We start from the raw sequence: 17122 nt of genomic DNA on the forward strand, positions 1-17122 counted from the left end.
AGAAAGAGCTGGTGCCACCCCAGAGCAAATGTGTAAAGCAGGAACCTCGTCTAGCTTTTCCATGTTCATTCGCCACTACCGATTAGAATTGTTAACTAGTCAGGATCAGGCTTTTCGGCATAAGGTCCTCCAAGCAGTGGTTCCACCCTCACTTGATAAGTTCTCATTTAACTCATGGGCTGTTCTGAAAGATGACTGGGGAAAACGGTAACGTCTTTTAAAACCTATTCTGACAAAATGTTTCCTGTCTTGGGGAATGAGCTCCAGATCTCATAGACCAGTGATGGCGAACCTTGGCACCCCAGATGTGTGGGAACTACATTTCCCATGATGCTCAACTACACTGCAGAGTGCATGAGCATCATGGGAAATGTAGTTCCAAAACATCTGGGGTGGCAAAGTTCGCCATCACTGTCATAGACTGTCGTGGAAGGCAACTGGGCAAAATCCGAGTAAGACTTACTGTACCTGTAACTCTGTGTCCAGTAGTCTTCCATTTCTTCCTGTTGAGGAACACCTGGGTAACACAGGATAGTACGTTAGCTATATAGGGTTCCGTCAACATGTTTGATATTTGTAATATTTGCACTACTAGAGTTGCAATGAAGGGTGTAAACCTGCCTTGAGCCTGCCATGTAAAGCACACATGGAGTACAGGAGGAAAAACACTACACAGGGGTTAATGCGTAAGAAGAGTCGGAGGGGGATCACAGTTGCTACAGGCAGCCAAGAACTGGTGGAAATGTATAGCAGCCGGTCAATGAGTGTGGTACCTGGCGTAGGTGACAGGTCTGCCAGTAGCGAGGGGGTGGGGGTTCTGGTTCCCTCCCTAGCAGCCAGTTCCCCAAAAGCTATTGAGACCGGACCCACAGTACGGAGATCCTATGTACCTTGCCGCATGCTACGGGAGAGCTAAAGGAGTTAAAGTGCACATATGAGGTCTGCGCTAGGTGCACGGCAAGAACCTCCAAGCTGGGGTACCACCTTAATGTTCACTTTCACATGACCACGGCCCACCTGGTCCCGGGAATTGATAAGTGCGTACACGAGAGGAGAGGTAATATACCCCCGTGCGTACATTGGCATGGTGGCCCCACCCCCAGGAATATGTACTGTTGTTCACTTGTTTTTTCTTCCTGTCAAGACTGAAATGGCAGCTCAATGTTAAGAATTCCTCAGGCTGAATGGTCTCCTGTCTTTTAAAACGTTGTTCCACCCACAATTTTTTTTTAATTTTAAGTCAGCAGATACAAACACTGTAGCTGCTGACTTTTAATAAGGACACTTACCTGTCCAGGGAGCCTGCGATTTCGGCCCCCTGAGGCCAATCTGTCGGTCGGGTCGGATGCAGGAGCCACCGTTCTAACTAAGGGAAACCGGCAGTCAAGCCTTGCGGCTTCACTGCCCGTTTCCTACTGCGCATGCGCAAGTTGCAAGTCCCTTTGTGAATAGCCAGCTTGTCTTCTGGGACACACAAAGGTCCCCGAAGATAGCAGGGGGGCTCGCCGCACAAAAAGGCTATGACGTCCTGCGCCTCAGACCAGATGTACTTCATAAAAAGGTACGTTAGAATAAAAAAAAAAAAAAATTTTAATATCCAAAAACGAGGGGTGGTCTTTCATTTGAGACCACCTCTCAAAAGTGGGTGGAACTGCGCTTTAAGTGTTGCTGGAGAAAAGTAAAACTCCATTTACAAAGCCATTAGTTTTCTGTCATGTAACAGCACCTTTCTTAAAGCCTGACAATTAGGCTCCATTCGCACGAACTGGAATGGTGGACAAAATCGCTACATGGCAATGACTTCACAACGTGCATTTGGGTGCTATTATCCTTTGATGGCACCCCAAATGGGATGCAATTCTGCAACGGCAAACCACACTTTTCAAAAATCGTGTGAAGCTTGTTGCCCCGAAAAGAAACTTGTGACAAAGGCGTGTAGGGCTGCCCATTCAACTGAATGAGTTGGCCCTATGCAACATGTATAATCGCCTGCAAATAACTCCATAAAATTGTGTCGCTGGAATGCTCGTTCCCGCTTAGCGATAATGTGAACGGGGCTTTCCCCTGAATCTTCAGCTTTAAATGGAAACGTACAAAAGTATATAAAAGTATATTAACAAAAATCCAGTAATTCCTAAGAGAATTTTAATAAAGTGCAACTCACATATTTTCAGAGGAAAATGTAATTCACACACGAAAGGCATTTAGTTCAATGGTGTGGGTTCATCATGCTGCATTACTGAGTGCAATAATGTGTAAATAGCTCTGTAGTAATGAGAGATAACAGGAAAAAAAGCACATGAATCATGAAGCGGGCATTTTTTTACAACTAGATTATCAATGTTTTTCTCGTATGTTGCGTAACACAAGCGTAAGAACAAATGTTGTTGAGCAGAACATACAAAAAAACCTGCAATAAAAGCACGTCACTACATGCCCATTAGGAGTGTAAAGAGCTTTTTCACCCCTTCCTCAATGAAAACGTTGAGCTGTAATAATGTTATACTTCACACATACACACTTTGCTTTTCAGAAAGCTCTGACTCCTTTTGTTTACTGTGAAAATGAAAAAAAAACCTGTTAGACTGGCTTATCAGCATCCTTGAACAGGTGAGCACTCTATATGGAACTCCATTCTTATTTGTTTTTGCACATGCTGTAAGCTTGTGGGGAAATTTACAATGGGGGAAGAGTACAGAAAGGGTTAATTTACTAATATATAATGCTATAAAGTTACTATCTGTGAATATTTAGTCTGTTGCTGTACCTTATAGGACAGGGTTATTGAAAATGAGAAAAGCATCATCAAATCACGCGTGTTTACACAGGATGCAAATGTCCAACATGCACCTGCCATAGCCTGAAAAGATTACACCCTCATTAACATTTACTTTGCTGCAAACCTGCTCTTACTGAAGTGCTGAGCCTGTTAAAAAGAAAAAAAAGTTATACCAAGGGCTACAGCTGCATTGAGTAACCACTTGCCACCCAAGCCAATTCTGGTACTTCTTTCCTACATGTAAAAATCATCATTTTTTTTGCTAGAAAATTACTTAGAACCCCCAAACAATATATATATATATATATATATATATATATATATATATAATATATAATATATAATATATAATATATTTATTTATTTTTTTAGCTGAGACCCTAAGGAATAAAATGGCAGTTGTTGTGACACGCTATTTGTGCAGCAATTTTTCAAATGCAAATTTGTTTGGAAAATACACTTTTAATCTTTAATGCAATAAAACACAATAGATATCCCAATTTTTGAGTAAAATATAAAAGTTGTTGTTACACCAAGTAAAAGAATACCAAACATGCGACACTTTAAAATTGTGCACACTGCTGGAATGGCGCCAAACTAGAGTATTTAAAAAATCTCCATAGACGACGCTTACATTTTTTTTACAGGTTGGTTTAGAGTTTACAGAGAAGGTCTAGTGCTAGAAATATTGCGCTCACTCTAATGATCGCAGCTCTATGGTAAACCGCCGCTGCCGGAGGATTTATTCTTCGGCTCCCTGATCGCACGGGAGAGACCAGAAGAAAATGTCCCTTCCCACCACCTGTAAAAGCAATCAAGTGGCTAAACAGCCACTAAGAGGGCTTTTACACTGTAGGGAATCACCGGCTGAAAAAAAAAAAATATCTGGATGGTGCCTGTAGCTGCAGGCTTCATCCAGATATTTCCACTCAAAGTCAATGACCTCCACCCGGGGGAAGTAGTTAATGCATACCTCCCAACTTTAGAACCTGAGAATGAGGGACAGTTTAGAGAGACACTAACCAGCGGTGTGCGTAGCGTACAGCCATGAAAAGTGGGCTTGGTTGGATTAAATAGAATTTTGGACGTGGCTTAATAGATTCTGATTAGAAAACATGAAGAGACCTGAGATTTAAGTTTACCAAAAGCTCCCTTCTGTGACGTTCCCCCACCCCAGTCCCCCGCACACACTGCCTCCCTTCCCACCAGTACACATTGTCCCCTGTGTGTAAACAATGCCCCCATCCACTTTAACCCCTGCATACATTGGGGGTTAAGGGTAATAGGAGCGAGGCAGGGTGGCATTTTGACTTGTTACCCTTCTCTCATTCCTGCAGAACATCACTCCTATCACCCCACTCCCAGCCCTGCAGAACATCACTTCTTTCACCCCTCTCCCATTCCTGATGAAAATCACTCATGTCACCCCTCTTCCAGCCCTGCAGAACATCACACCTGTCACCCTACTCCACATCTTGCAGAACATTGCACCTGTCGCCCATCTCCCAGCCCTAAAGAACATCACTCCTGTTGCCCCTCCCCCATTCCTGCTGAAAATCACTTCTGTCACCCCTCTCCAAGACCTGCAGAACATCACTCTGGGCTCTGTCCTCTAGCAGCCAGACCAGCCTCTTCTCTCGCAGGACAAGGTAGGAACTGCAGCAGACTCGCAGGAAGGAACAAGTCTGTTTCCAGAGCAGGGGTGAAGTACAGTTGAGCAGAAGATGCTGGCTCTCTCCTCCACTTTTACAGCTTAGCAATACAGAGGCAGAAGATGCTCCTACACCACACCACTGCGCTCTGGTGCAGCATGACACCGGAAGCAGTTAGTGTCACTTCTGCCTCTACTTCCTGGAGCCAAAAGTGAGAGGCAGCAGAGTGCAGGATTTCACTGAGATCTACAGGACCCCGGGACAGTTCTGCAGAATCCAGGATGGTTGGGAGGTATGATTAATGTGACACTCCTATTAGGATCTGTGTGCAACATTCCCAAAATGAAGGTGAAGGGTGCCTAAAAGGCTACAACAAAGCTGCTGTTTGCTTGCTGAAAGCTTTGCAAATGCTGCTTTCAAACAAGCTGAAGCCTGTGTGAAGAAGGCCTTAAGCCAGCCATAGATGGATTGAAATTTGCCTGGTTCAGCAGGAACTGGCTGAATTTCGATCCATCTATGGGCAGGCTGGTTGTAACGAAGTCAATTGTTCAATTGACTTCAGTACAGCCAGCCTGTCAGGCGTTTTCTTGTTCAATCACTGCCGGTGGCTATAATCACCGGCAGTGATCAGGGCTGGACTGGGACAAAAATTTGGCCCTGGACTTCATCCAGAGCGGCCCACTTTAATTTTGTGAAAAGGCACAAAACAGTATATAGACTATATGCAATTGCCCACTAATAACAGTCACTGTAATGCTACCCATATATTGCTATCCTTTTAACATGGTGATATAAGCTGACACCTATGCTACACATGTGCAAAGGTGACAGGATAGGATAGGACAGCAATAGGGTTGGCAATACAGTGACTGTTATTAACAGGGGGCGGGGCACAGGCTATGCATTGTACATGTCCTCTAGCAGCTTCAGATAAACACTTTTTTTTCCACTCAACTCGATCTCTACAGCAGCTTCTGTGCAGAGGAATTCTGTCCCATCAACACAGGAAGCACGAGGCTCTGCAGTGATGGACAGTGCACCCTGTGTACCTATTGGCTAAGGAGGCAGCAGGAGATGGAGCAGCCCGCCTCCTGCTGCCTCCTCATTCAATGAATAACGGAAAGGCTGTTAAGTCCCTCCCCCATAACATCTCCCGAGTCCCAGCCCTGCCAGCTTACTATGTGCTTAGCCTCCAGCACCTCTCTTGCCCTATGTCTCCTCCGGCTCCTCTCTACTGCACACTTCCTTGTTGCTGGGGCCAGGACCACCTCCAGACACTCAGGCCCGGTACATGTGAATCGGCTATCCACCCCTGATGGCAGCCTTGTAGACAGTATAGTGGTGCTCAAATTAATGGCTGCGCAAGCCGCACAGCCATTACTTCGCAAGCTGTCACTGAAACCGGCCCACTGAGCCATCGGCCCACCAGGGAACTCCCGATAGTCCCAAAGGCCAGTACATGCCTGGCAGTGATCTGTGTATTCTGACCTCCCACAGTCAGAATACAAAAGCTCAATGGGAAGGATTCCCCCATCAACACTGAATGTGTTGATGAGGGAATCAAGCAATTTTCTTTTCTCCAACCTGTGGATTTTGATCATGTTTATCCAAAAAATTTAAAGGTAATGAATGTTTGTCAAAACCTTTGAGTGTATTCCTTTTATGCTCCCCAAACCACATACCTAGAGTCCGTATTGTGCGGCCCACGTAAAGAAGGCCGCAGGGGCATAGCAGACAATAGACTACAAATTGTGATCCACAGTTGATGAATTGCCGAATGGCATGGGTTTGACCATCACTGCCTGTAACCTCCTTCTTCCTATGTCACATATATTGACATGTTCCACAATTGGGGACCTCACACCTGAAACTACCCATTTGATCAAACAAACTGCTCCAACACTGATTGGCTGCAGTTTTAAGTTTACGAACTCTGGTTGGGGCAATATGTCCCCTCAGGTTCTTGGGTCTGCGAAAGATCACATTCGGGCATCCTGGGATAACCTTGGTCAAACAAGGATTCCAGTGGATGATACTCCAATATTTGTATGATCTGCTTGATAGGGAATGCCTTGTTAGTGTACCAAGTGTTGAATGTCACATCTAAGTAGTTACAGGTACTATTTTCCTTGACTAAAATATTCCCACACTTTTTGGTACACCCCACTTCATGCTGGAAGTTCTCCTTCCCGCCAAACTCGGGGTACTTGAGCTTGTATTTGGTCTATGCATCTTCATTAGGGGCCGAGTCATAGCCCTTCTCCAGAAATTTCTTGCTCAGTACACTGCTCTATTCGTGGTAATCTTTTAAACGAGAGCAGGTCCTTTGAAGCTGGCAAAACTGACCAAGAGGTACATTCTTGATCCATCTGGGATGGTGATTGCTCCAAGCATATAGATATGAATTGCCTGCTGAGGATTTGAAATGAGTACGAGAGATAATGTAATAATCGTCATCCACCATCACTTCGAAGTCTAAAAATACAAACTTCTGACTATCCAACACATGTGTAAATTCAATCCAAAAAGGATTGTTCTGACAGTGGGCCAAAAATGCTTCCAACTGGCTATCATCACCATCCCAGACGATCAAGATGTCATCAATATAACAAGCATAGAGAACCAGGTTCACCCGAAAGGATTATTGGACCAAATGTAGAACTGCTCCCAATATCCCATAAATAAGTTGGCATAACTCAGGGTGAAACTGGCCCCATAGCTGTTTGTCTATAATACACATCCTGCAACACAAAGTAATTGTGTGTGAGGGTGTATTCAATGGAATGCACAATAAATGAGGCTTGCCTGGGATGTAAATGGTGTTCTCGTGCCAAAAAATATTGGACAGCCTGCAGTCCAAATTGGGGCTGTATAAACGTATACAAGGAAGCCACATCCAGTGACAGCCAACGATACTCTGCTTGCCAGGGATAATGGGCCAGAATGTCCAGCATGTGCCCTGAATCAGGAACATAGGAACATATGATGGAAGCTGGACCACCAATTCCTGGAGAAAGTGATCAATATAGCTTCCTATTGGACTAGTAAGACTGTCAATACCAGATATAATTGGCCGACCAGGGGGTTAGTATCATCCTTATGAATTTTAGGACTATGATACATGAATGGTGTAAGTGGGTATGGACGAAATAAGAAATGCCATTCAGACTTCGAAATTACCCCATCATTGTATGCCTTATCTAATAATAGTTTAAGAGCTTCTTTATATGGTCCAACCGGATCACCATCCAACTTCTCATAGCTTTTTGGTATCCCCAAGAAGTCTGAATGCTTCAGCTAAGTAGTCGAGTCTGTCCTGTATGACAAGGCTACCCCCCCTTGTCTACAAAAAAATATCGGAAATAGATTCCAAAAAAGCAGTTTCTTCAGAGAGGACACACTGATATATAGCTTAACTATCTTTATTGGAAGACCCTCAAAAATAAAAAAAAGTGCATATCTAAACAGATTTAACAGCAGTACAAAAGATAAGGATGAAACTAATCCTCCCTCCAGCCAAAATTAAAAATAAGACTGACGTCTTACAGGGAACATTGGGTGGCCACCTTACCCTATATACACACCTCCATCAATCACTCGTCTTGCATACACATACAGACAAAAGTCCTTGACCCGGGTCTTTTTGAATGGATGTTAATCAAATGTTGCTCAGATGAATAGGAGAGTAAAATAGGGGACCATGGGCATGTACAGGGAACAATTGTCTGTATCAGGGCTGCGTTAAAGGAGAAAAATCCACCCGTAGGATTGACCTAGATATATTGAGAATCAAACAGAGATCCGTGCAGTGTAGCACTATTAAGCACGGGGGTCAACAGTTAGTGACCTAACAGACCAGAGTCCATTGATGTTTTTCCATAAAAAGCCATATGCTGATCGCTCACCGTTTAGGCGTCTTGATCTGGGTGTCTCATGGTCCGTGGAGTGCCCGTGCTGTCGCCGTCTCCTGGCTTGTCAGTGGACCGTGCTGATAGCTATACACTTCCGGCAGTACTGATTCCTCCAGACTGCATTTACGGTAGATCGCAGGGTACAAAGATAGTCAGCTGGGCTGTAGCAATCGGCTGTGTAGGCGGTATTCTGGACAGCCACATTTTGTGTCAAGAACCATGAAACAGACGGAGACAGAAAATGCAGTAAAAATCACACCCGTTAATAAAATTGTAAAAATGGTACAACTGGTAAACGTAGTCAAAATAGCCAGAGTTCGGTAGCCAAATCGGGTAGTCAGAACAAGCAAGGAAATTGGGTTCCAATTTATATATAAAATTATAATTTTTGTATATATATATATATATATATATATATATATATATATATATATATATATATATATACCGTATTTATCGGCATATAACACGCACTTTTTTCCCCTAAAAATCAGGGTAAAATCGTGGGTGTGTGTTATAGGCTGATCCCCACCAATTTTGTGTGATCGGAGCGATCGCGGCGGTTGCCGCGATCGCCGCCGACATACACAGCCGTGTGTAAATTCAAATATGGCGCCGAGACTGCAGGGACTCGGCGGAGCCGAGATACACATACCCGAGAGTCCTCGGCTTTTCTCGGCGCCGCTTACATACTGTATGTCGGCAGGGATCGCGGCGATCACACAAGGCTGCACTGTGGCAAGGCTGCACTGGGGCAAAGCTGCACTGGGGCAAAGCTGCACTGGGGCAAAGCTGCACTGGGGCAAGGCTGCACTGGGGCAAAGCTGCACTGACAAGGTTGCACTGAGGCAAAGCTGCACTGGGGCAAGGCTGCACTGACATGGCTGCACTGGGGCAAAGCTGCACTGACAAGGCTGCAATGGACACTGGGGCAAGGCTGCACTGACAATTCTGCACTGGGGCAAAGCTGCACTGACAAGGCTGCAATAGACACTGGAGCAAGGCTGCACTGACACTGACAAGGCTGCAGATGGACACCTATAACGCTGCATTGATGGGCATTTCAATGTAAGTTTTTCTTCCTTAAACTTTACTCCTAAAAGTTTTTTTCCTTAAAATTCCCTCCTAAACTTGGGGTGCGTGTTATACGCCGATAAATACGGTATATATATAGATATCTATATATATCTATATATAGATATATATAGATATCTATCGATAGATAGATAGATAGATAGATAGATAGATAGATAGATAGATAGATAGATAGATAGATAGATAGATAAATATAGATATATATCTATATATAATTTTTTAGACATGTTATTCCATAACATCTGCAGAGTGTTTGCTTTTTCTCTGCCTATCATGTCTATGGGGACACAGTTGCGCCATTTCTGGTGCAGAAAGGATGTCACTTACTGCTTCCGGTGTGCCCAGGAAGAGTCTCTTTGGTGCTGTACTATTTGTACCAAGTTTATGGCCTGCTGCTTGTGTGCCGTTGGGCGGACCGTAGTGGCACGCCGCAGCAGTGAGGTTTCCGCTGGCGTCTGTCAGGGTGCCCCCCCGTTTCTGTCACTTCCGGTTCAGATGATCCCAGTGTACATTACATGGACACCTCCAGGGCCCATCTTTTTTGTTGGTGTCAGTTGCACGTGTGAGAGGTGAGACATTGATCAATCGATTAACTCTTATGTTCCTTTGACCATTTGCTTTTTTGTTTATTCATATGCTTTTTTATTTATTTGTTTATATACAAACAAAATTATTATATACATGAATTAATTTTTTATAATGGAGTATTTGGATATCTATTATTTAATGTATTATATTGGGGTTCTTTTCTACCCCGCCTCTTCTGGGGGTTCGGTTTATTTGTCATTTTTATTCAATCCTATCATTTCCTATAAAAGCGCTTGCCCATGGTGGACCTGATTAGCCTAGCTTCGAGGAAGGGGTGCACCCCCGAATTCCGTCAGTTTTACCCAGTTTTGTGGTCCTGTGGATGTCCATACACTGTTTTTTTGGCTTGTTGAGAGTTGCACCTTGTGAGTACCCACTTTTATGAATTTTTAAACTATTAAATTACCATTGGTAATGCACTAGGTGTGCGCGCCTTCCATTTTGTTTTTCAACTCGGAAGTACCTTTGGGACCTGCGTCAACAGGCTTTGGGCTTGTGGAGACGGCATCAGTTTAAAATAAAAGATGTGTTAAACCTTCACACAGGCCAAAGTGGTGGCAAGAGACTCGGCATGAAGGCAGGCTAACGATCCTTTTAGGATATAGTTCTTTTACAGCAATCACCTATACATGTTTCAACCCATGTTTTACCCATTTGGATTTTATTCATTTATCACTATAATGCATATCCCTCCCTTCTAGATTGTAAGCTCTAATAGGGCCCTCTGATCCCTCCTGTATTGATTTGTATTGTATGTACTGTCTGCCCTCATGTTGTAAAGTGCTGCCTAAACTGTTGGCACTATATAAATCCTGTATCCCCCCCAGGGTATCCCCCACATATAACTGTATCAGCCGGCTTATCCCACACCTTTCCCACAACTTATTACTGTCTACAGATAGTAATTCCTGCAAGTTCTTGTTATTCCAGATTGGTGAGTATTCTGAGGTTCCTTTATACCCCATTATTCGCTTAGTTGTCTGCCAAACCCTAGTAATCATTTTAAGTGTCGGGATCTCTCCTTGTAGTGACTCTGCCTCCAGTGCTTCCACCAGTGAACTATGTGGGCTTCCCTGTAAAATAATTTGGGCACTCTTACTTCCCCCTCCATCAGTGGCACATCCGCCAAGTTGTTGTAACTGGGCTGCCAGGAAATAGGTGGACGGATGGGGAACCCCCAGTCCCCCCTCCGTAGCAGTGTCCTGTTACGGAGGGGGGACTGGGGGTTCCCCATCCGTCCACCTATTTCCTGGCAGCCCAGTTACAACAACTTGGCGGATGTGCCACTGATGGAGGGGGAAGTAAGAGTGCCCAAATTATTTTACAGGGAAGCCCACATAGTTCACTGGTGGAAGCACTGGAGGCAGAGTCACTACAAGGAGAGATCCCGACACTTAAAATGATTACTAGGGTTTGGCAGACAACTAAGCGAATAATGGGGTATAAAGGAACCTCAGAATACTCACCAATCTGGAATAACAAGAACTTGCAGGAATTACTATCTGTAGACAGTAATAAGTTGTGGGAAAGGTGTGGGATAAGCCGGCTGATACAGTTATATGTGGGGGATACCCTGAAATCCTTTGAGGAACTGAGGCATGAGTACGGGTTGCCAAATCGTGTATTCTATAGCTATCTACAGATTAGGCATGCCTTGAGCAAGCAGCTCGGCAGGCAACCCCCCATATGGTGTAGGATTCCACTACTACAAACAATAATTAAATCAGAGACCTCTAAGGGGTTAATCTCAGAGATATATACCCAATTAATAAAGCGAATAAACATGCAGGTAGGCTCCCCTGGGGGCAGGGACAGATGGGCGGCCGATGTGGGGGAGATAACGGACACAGAGTGGAAAAGGATCCTGGAACTTGGACCAGAGGTGTCGATCTCACCTTCACAAAAAGCCTCCCATCTGATGCTGCTGCACAGATCTTACTACACACCAAAAAAGCTTTTCATGTTTGGCCACAGAATCAACGACGAGTGCCCTAGATGTAGAAGAACAGGTGACTTAATTCATATGGTATGGAGGTGTCCAAAACTAGTCAGGTATTGGTCCGAGATCTTAAAGAAAATAAATACAACGTTCAAAATTAACTTAGAGCTTGATCCCAAGACTTGTGTGCTGGGACACGTTAATAATGGGCTGAGAGACAGGAGCATAGTGGTAGCAGTAGCAAGATGCCTGTTTCAAGCCAGGAAATTAATAGCACAGTCTTGGCAATCAAGAACCCCCCCAACTCTGGAAGATTGGATTGGAACCGTCAACTCCACAGTGTGGAGCGAAAGGACATTTTACACTAGGGCAGGCAACTACAACAAGTTCGTGAGATTGTGGAACTTGTGGGTCCAAGCAATGCCATGTCCGCAATCAGTGCTACTTTAGCGCTGAGTGTACTTGCCTCCTCAGTAATGGGGCGCGGCTGAGTTAGGAGTAGCTTAGAGATAAGAGAGAACAATGTACAGAACTGACGCTGTCCATTGGGTGTGCCCGGGAATTATGGGGGTCCAATATGGGAGGGTCACAGGGGGGTGGGGGGGTGGGTTTAATCAAGAGAAAAGTAAGAATATATAAATATGTATAATGGTAACGATAGGAGACGCGGCCAACTGGCTTTGAGGCACAAGTTGTATGGTACGTGATTTGTAGTTAGGGACTATTGTTACTATTATCACACTGAAACGCAAATTGTAACACATTACTTTTAAAAAAGGGAAAAAAAAAAAAAGGGGAAAAAACTTGAAAGGCCACAATGATGTGACTGGATTAGAGACATATATGAGAATCACTCTGAAAGCAGTCTCTGTATAAAGCTAACTGATGTGGCAAAAAAAAAAAAAAGAAAAAAAAAAAAATATATATATATATAAATCCTGTATTATAATAATAATAATAATAATATCCAAACTTCTTTTTATAGCAACTACAGTGCATCCGGAAAGTATTCACAGGGCTTCACTTTTTCCACATTTTGTTATGTTTTAGCCTTGTTCCAAAATGGATTAAATTCATTATTTTCCTCAAAATTCTACAAGCCATACCCCATAATGACAAGGTGAGGCAAGTACTTAAGCTTGTCAGTTGTGTAAAGTTTGCCTGTGAAGACATCATTGGGGTATAGCTTTTTCTTTGGATTATACTGAGCTATATGTGGAGGAGTGACAGTCTGCAAATAAGGCACCTGACTCCAACATAGGAGGGGACCGCTAGGGGGTTGGAGCAGTGCAGGTTTCTTTAACTAATCAACAAAGCAGGTCCTCTTTGCCTTGACAAAGAGGCCCTGCATGCCCTTGAAACATGTATTCCCATACAACCAATTTACTGACCTGGGACTTTAAATGAGGCACAGCACTTACAACCAATAAATAATTTGTTTCCAACATTGTTGTTTAATGAATGAATAAATAATATTGCATACAAAAAGAGGATAAAATGGCAACAAGCTGATTTTTAATGAATCCATATTATTGCATTTCATACATAAATATAATGTTGACCATATACAATCCAACTGGCAATACATGATTAAAACAAAAATTGCATCCATAAACTCAATACGTTTTGTTACTTTGTTCACTCTTCGTGTATAGTATCTGTAGGATAAAACATCAGGCATGTGACATACTATACCTATCGGCATCTTGTATTACATAGAGTAATTCCAACCTCAAAAACCACCTGAGGAGCTCTGATACTTCCAAATCAGCTAAGAATAGATATGACAATAAGTCTCACCCAGGAGCTGTGGAAGTGTGACTCAGCGAGAACCCAATGGGACAAACAGGAAGCAGATTCAACATGGGTGGGCAATCCATGATGGCACCCAAAATACAGTGCATCCAGAAAGTATTCAAAGCGCTTCACTTTTTCCACATTTTATGTTACAGCCTTATTTCAAAATGGATTAAATTAATTATTTTCCTTAAAATTCTACAATGACGACGTGAAATAAGTTTTTTTTTAAATCTTTGCAAATGTATTAAAAATAAAAAATGAAAAAAGTCACATGTACTTAAGTGTTCACAGCCTTTGCCATGACACTCAAAATTGAGATCATGTGCATCCTGTTTCCACTGATCATTCTTGAGATGTTTCTACAACTTTTGTAGAATTCACCTGTGGTAAATTCAGTTGTTTAAACATGCTTTGGAAAGGCACACACCTGTCTATCTAAGTTAACAGTGCATGTCAGAGCACAAACCAAGCCATGAAGTCCAAGGAATTGTCTGTAGACCACCAAGGCAGGATTGTATCGGAGGACAGATCTGGGGAAGGGTACAGAAAATTGTCTGCAGCGTTGAAGGTCCCAATGAGCACAGTGGCCTCCATCATCCGTAAATGGAAGAAGTTTGGAACCACCAGGACTCTTCCTAGAGTGGGCCGTCCAGCACAACTGAGGAATCTGGGGGGGAATGGCCTTAGTCAGGGAGGTGACCAAGAACATATCTGTCTGTCTATAACATGTCATATCTATTCTTAGCTGATTTGTAAGTATCAGAGCCCCTCAGGTGGTTTTTGAAGTTGGAATTACTCTATGTAATACAAGATACCATTAGGTATAGTATGTCACATGCCTGATGTTTCATTTACAGATACAATACATGAAGCGTGAACAAAGAGTCATAAAATGCGTTGAGTTTATGGATGCAATTTTTGCTTTAATCATGTATTGCCAGTTGGATTGTATATGGTCAACACTATTTATTTCTGTATGAAATGCAATAATATGGATTCATTACAAATCAGCTTGTTGCCATTTTATCCTCTTTTTGTATGCAATATTTATTCCTTCATTAAACAACAATGTTGGAAACGAATTATTTATTGATCGTATGTACCGTGCCTCGTCAAGGCAAAGAGGACCTACATGCCCTCGAAACATGCTTTGTTGATTAGTTAAATAAGCATACACTGCTTCAGCTCCCCTAGCGGCCCCCTCTTTGTTGGAGTCAGTTGCCTCGCTTGCAGGCTGTCACTCCCCACATAGCTCAGTATAATCCAAAGGAAAAGCTACACACCAATGACAGGCAAACTTTACTCAACTGACAAGCTTCAGTACTTGGTTCTGTCCCCAGGACCACCCCTCTGACATATTTCACCTATTGAGCCTAATCATAGAGATTAAGCTCATCATCCAGCCGCATTGTGTATCAATAAGCTTGAAGGCACTGTTCACTCAGAAATGCAAATGAAGCCCTGAGATGCAAAACTGTTATTAGGGATGAGCGAATGGTTTGGCCCGAGCATAAGTTTGGGCCGAATTTTCACTGTTCGGACATTCAACGACATTCACCACATGTTTAACAAGGCATTTAATGTCCAACCACTCAGCCCCGTTGGCAAGAGCACCTAAAAGCCACACAAAAGGGGCACAAATCTGTCCCTCCTCCTGATTCTCCTCCTTACCCATTTCAGTCTGCCCCTGCTATACCAAGTCATTACCTCTCAGCAGCCTCCACTGACAGGGATGATGGTATAGCACCAGGTGTCCTACGTACTAGCAGCACATCTGCCAGCAGCACACCACCAGCTGTAGACTGTAGCCGGCAAATTTCTCCGCCCCATCTGCTGCAGCGGAAAAAAAAAATACAGTCCCTGCCACCCACATGCCCAGTGTCTAAATGCAAGCATGTCAAAGCTGTTGGCTCTACACTTTCTGCCTTTCAGCTTGGTGGATTCTGCCCCCTTCCGTGAATTCACACAATGTGCTGTACCACAATGGCAGGTTCCCAATCGCTACTACTTTTCACGTAAGGCCATTCCATCTCTTTACCATCATGTGGAAGGGAATGTTTTGGCATCGTCGGGCAAGTCAGTCAGCCATAAAATCCACCTTACTGCTGACACGTGGTCCAGCAAGCATGGACAGGGACGATATATTTTATTCACAGCACACTGGGTAATGCTGCTTGCAACTCGAGAGGATGCAGGACAGGGCTCGGTGCTGCAGCGGGTTGTGCCCCCACATCTCCATACAGCTGGTGGTGATGAAGCCAGACCTGTGAGCTCTACCTCCTCCTCCTCCGCCACCTCCATGCCCTCCTCTGCAGAATTGTCCTATGAACATCAGGTACACCCTAAGCGTTTAAAGGACTATTCCCAGAATCAGGCTAAAAGGTGCCATGCAGTGCTTCAGCTGGTGTGTTTAGGGGACAGGAACCACACCAGAGAAGAGATTATTGCAGCTCTGCAGGGACAGGCCCAGAGGTGGTTCACCTCAGCTGGAACCAGGAATGGTGGTGTGCGATAATGGCTCAAACCTCCTGTCCGCCCTTAGACAGGGAAAGTTGACACATGTGCCATGCCTGGCACATGTCCTCAATTTGGTGCAGCATTTCCTAAATACGTACCCAGGGTTGCAAGATGTGCAAAAGCTGGCCAGAAGAGCCTGTAGCCATTTCAGGCGGTCATACACAGCCAGTGATCGGTTGGCTGAAATTCAGCGGGAAATCCACCTGCCCGTAAACTGCCTGATTTGTGACATGCCCACCAGGTGGAACTTGACTTTGTCAATGCTGCAGCGGCTATACATGCAGCAGAGGGCCGTCAACGAGTACCTGTGCAAATACCGAACGGCGACAGGCTCAGGCCGCCTCTGCTTTTTTTCCCGCGTCAATGGCTGATCATTAAGGATGCATGCACTGTATTGTCACCATTTGAGGAGGCCACAAGGATGGGGAGCCGTGACAGTACATGCATCAGTGATACAATCCCTGTTGTGTTCCTGCTGGAGCAGGCTCTGCGTGGCATTGACAGGGCACTGGAGGCAGAGCAGCAGGAGGAAGAGGAGGACTTCCTTTCTTCTCAAGGCCCACTTTATCCAGGCACCATCATTCCTATGTCACAGAACACACAGGAGGAGAGAGGGGAGGAGAGAGGGGAGGAGGAGGAGGATTCTGGCACTTTCATAGGCTTCAAAGAAGAGGAAGACATGCGTCAATCTGTAAGCAATGGATTTCCAACCCCAGGACCCTTGGGAGTAGTACGTGGCTGGGAGGAGGAAGTTCCAGATGCTGCCATCCTGAGTCACCCAGAGGAGTCTGCTTCTCAAGCCTCGGCAAATTTGAGGCGCATGGGCAACCTCATGCTTCAA

This window comes from Aquarana catesbeiana, linkage group LG04 (assembly GCF_042186555.1).
Source record: "Aquarana catesbeiana isolate 2022-GZ linkage group LG04, ASM4218655v1, whole genome shotgun sequence".
NCBI classification, from domain to species: Eukaryota; Metazoa; Chordata; class Amphibia; order Anura; family Ranidae; genus Aquarana; species Aquarana catesbeiana.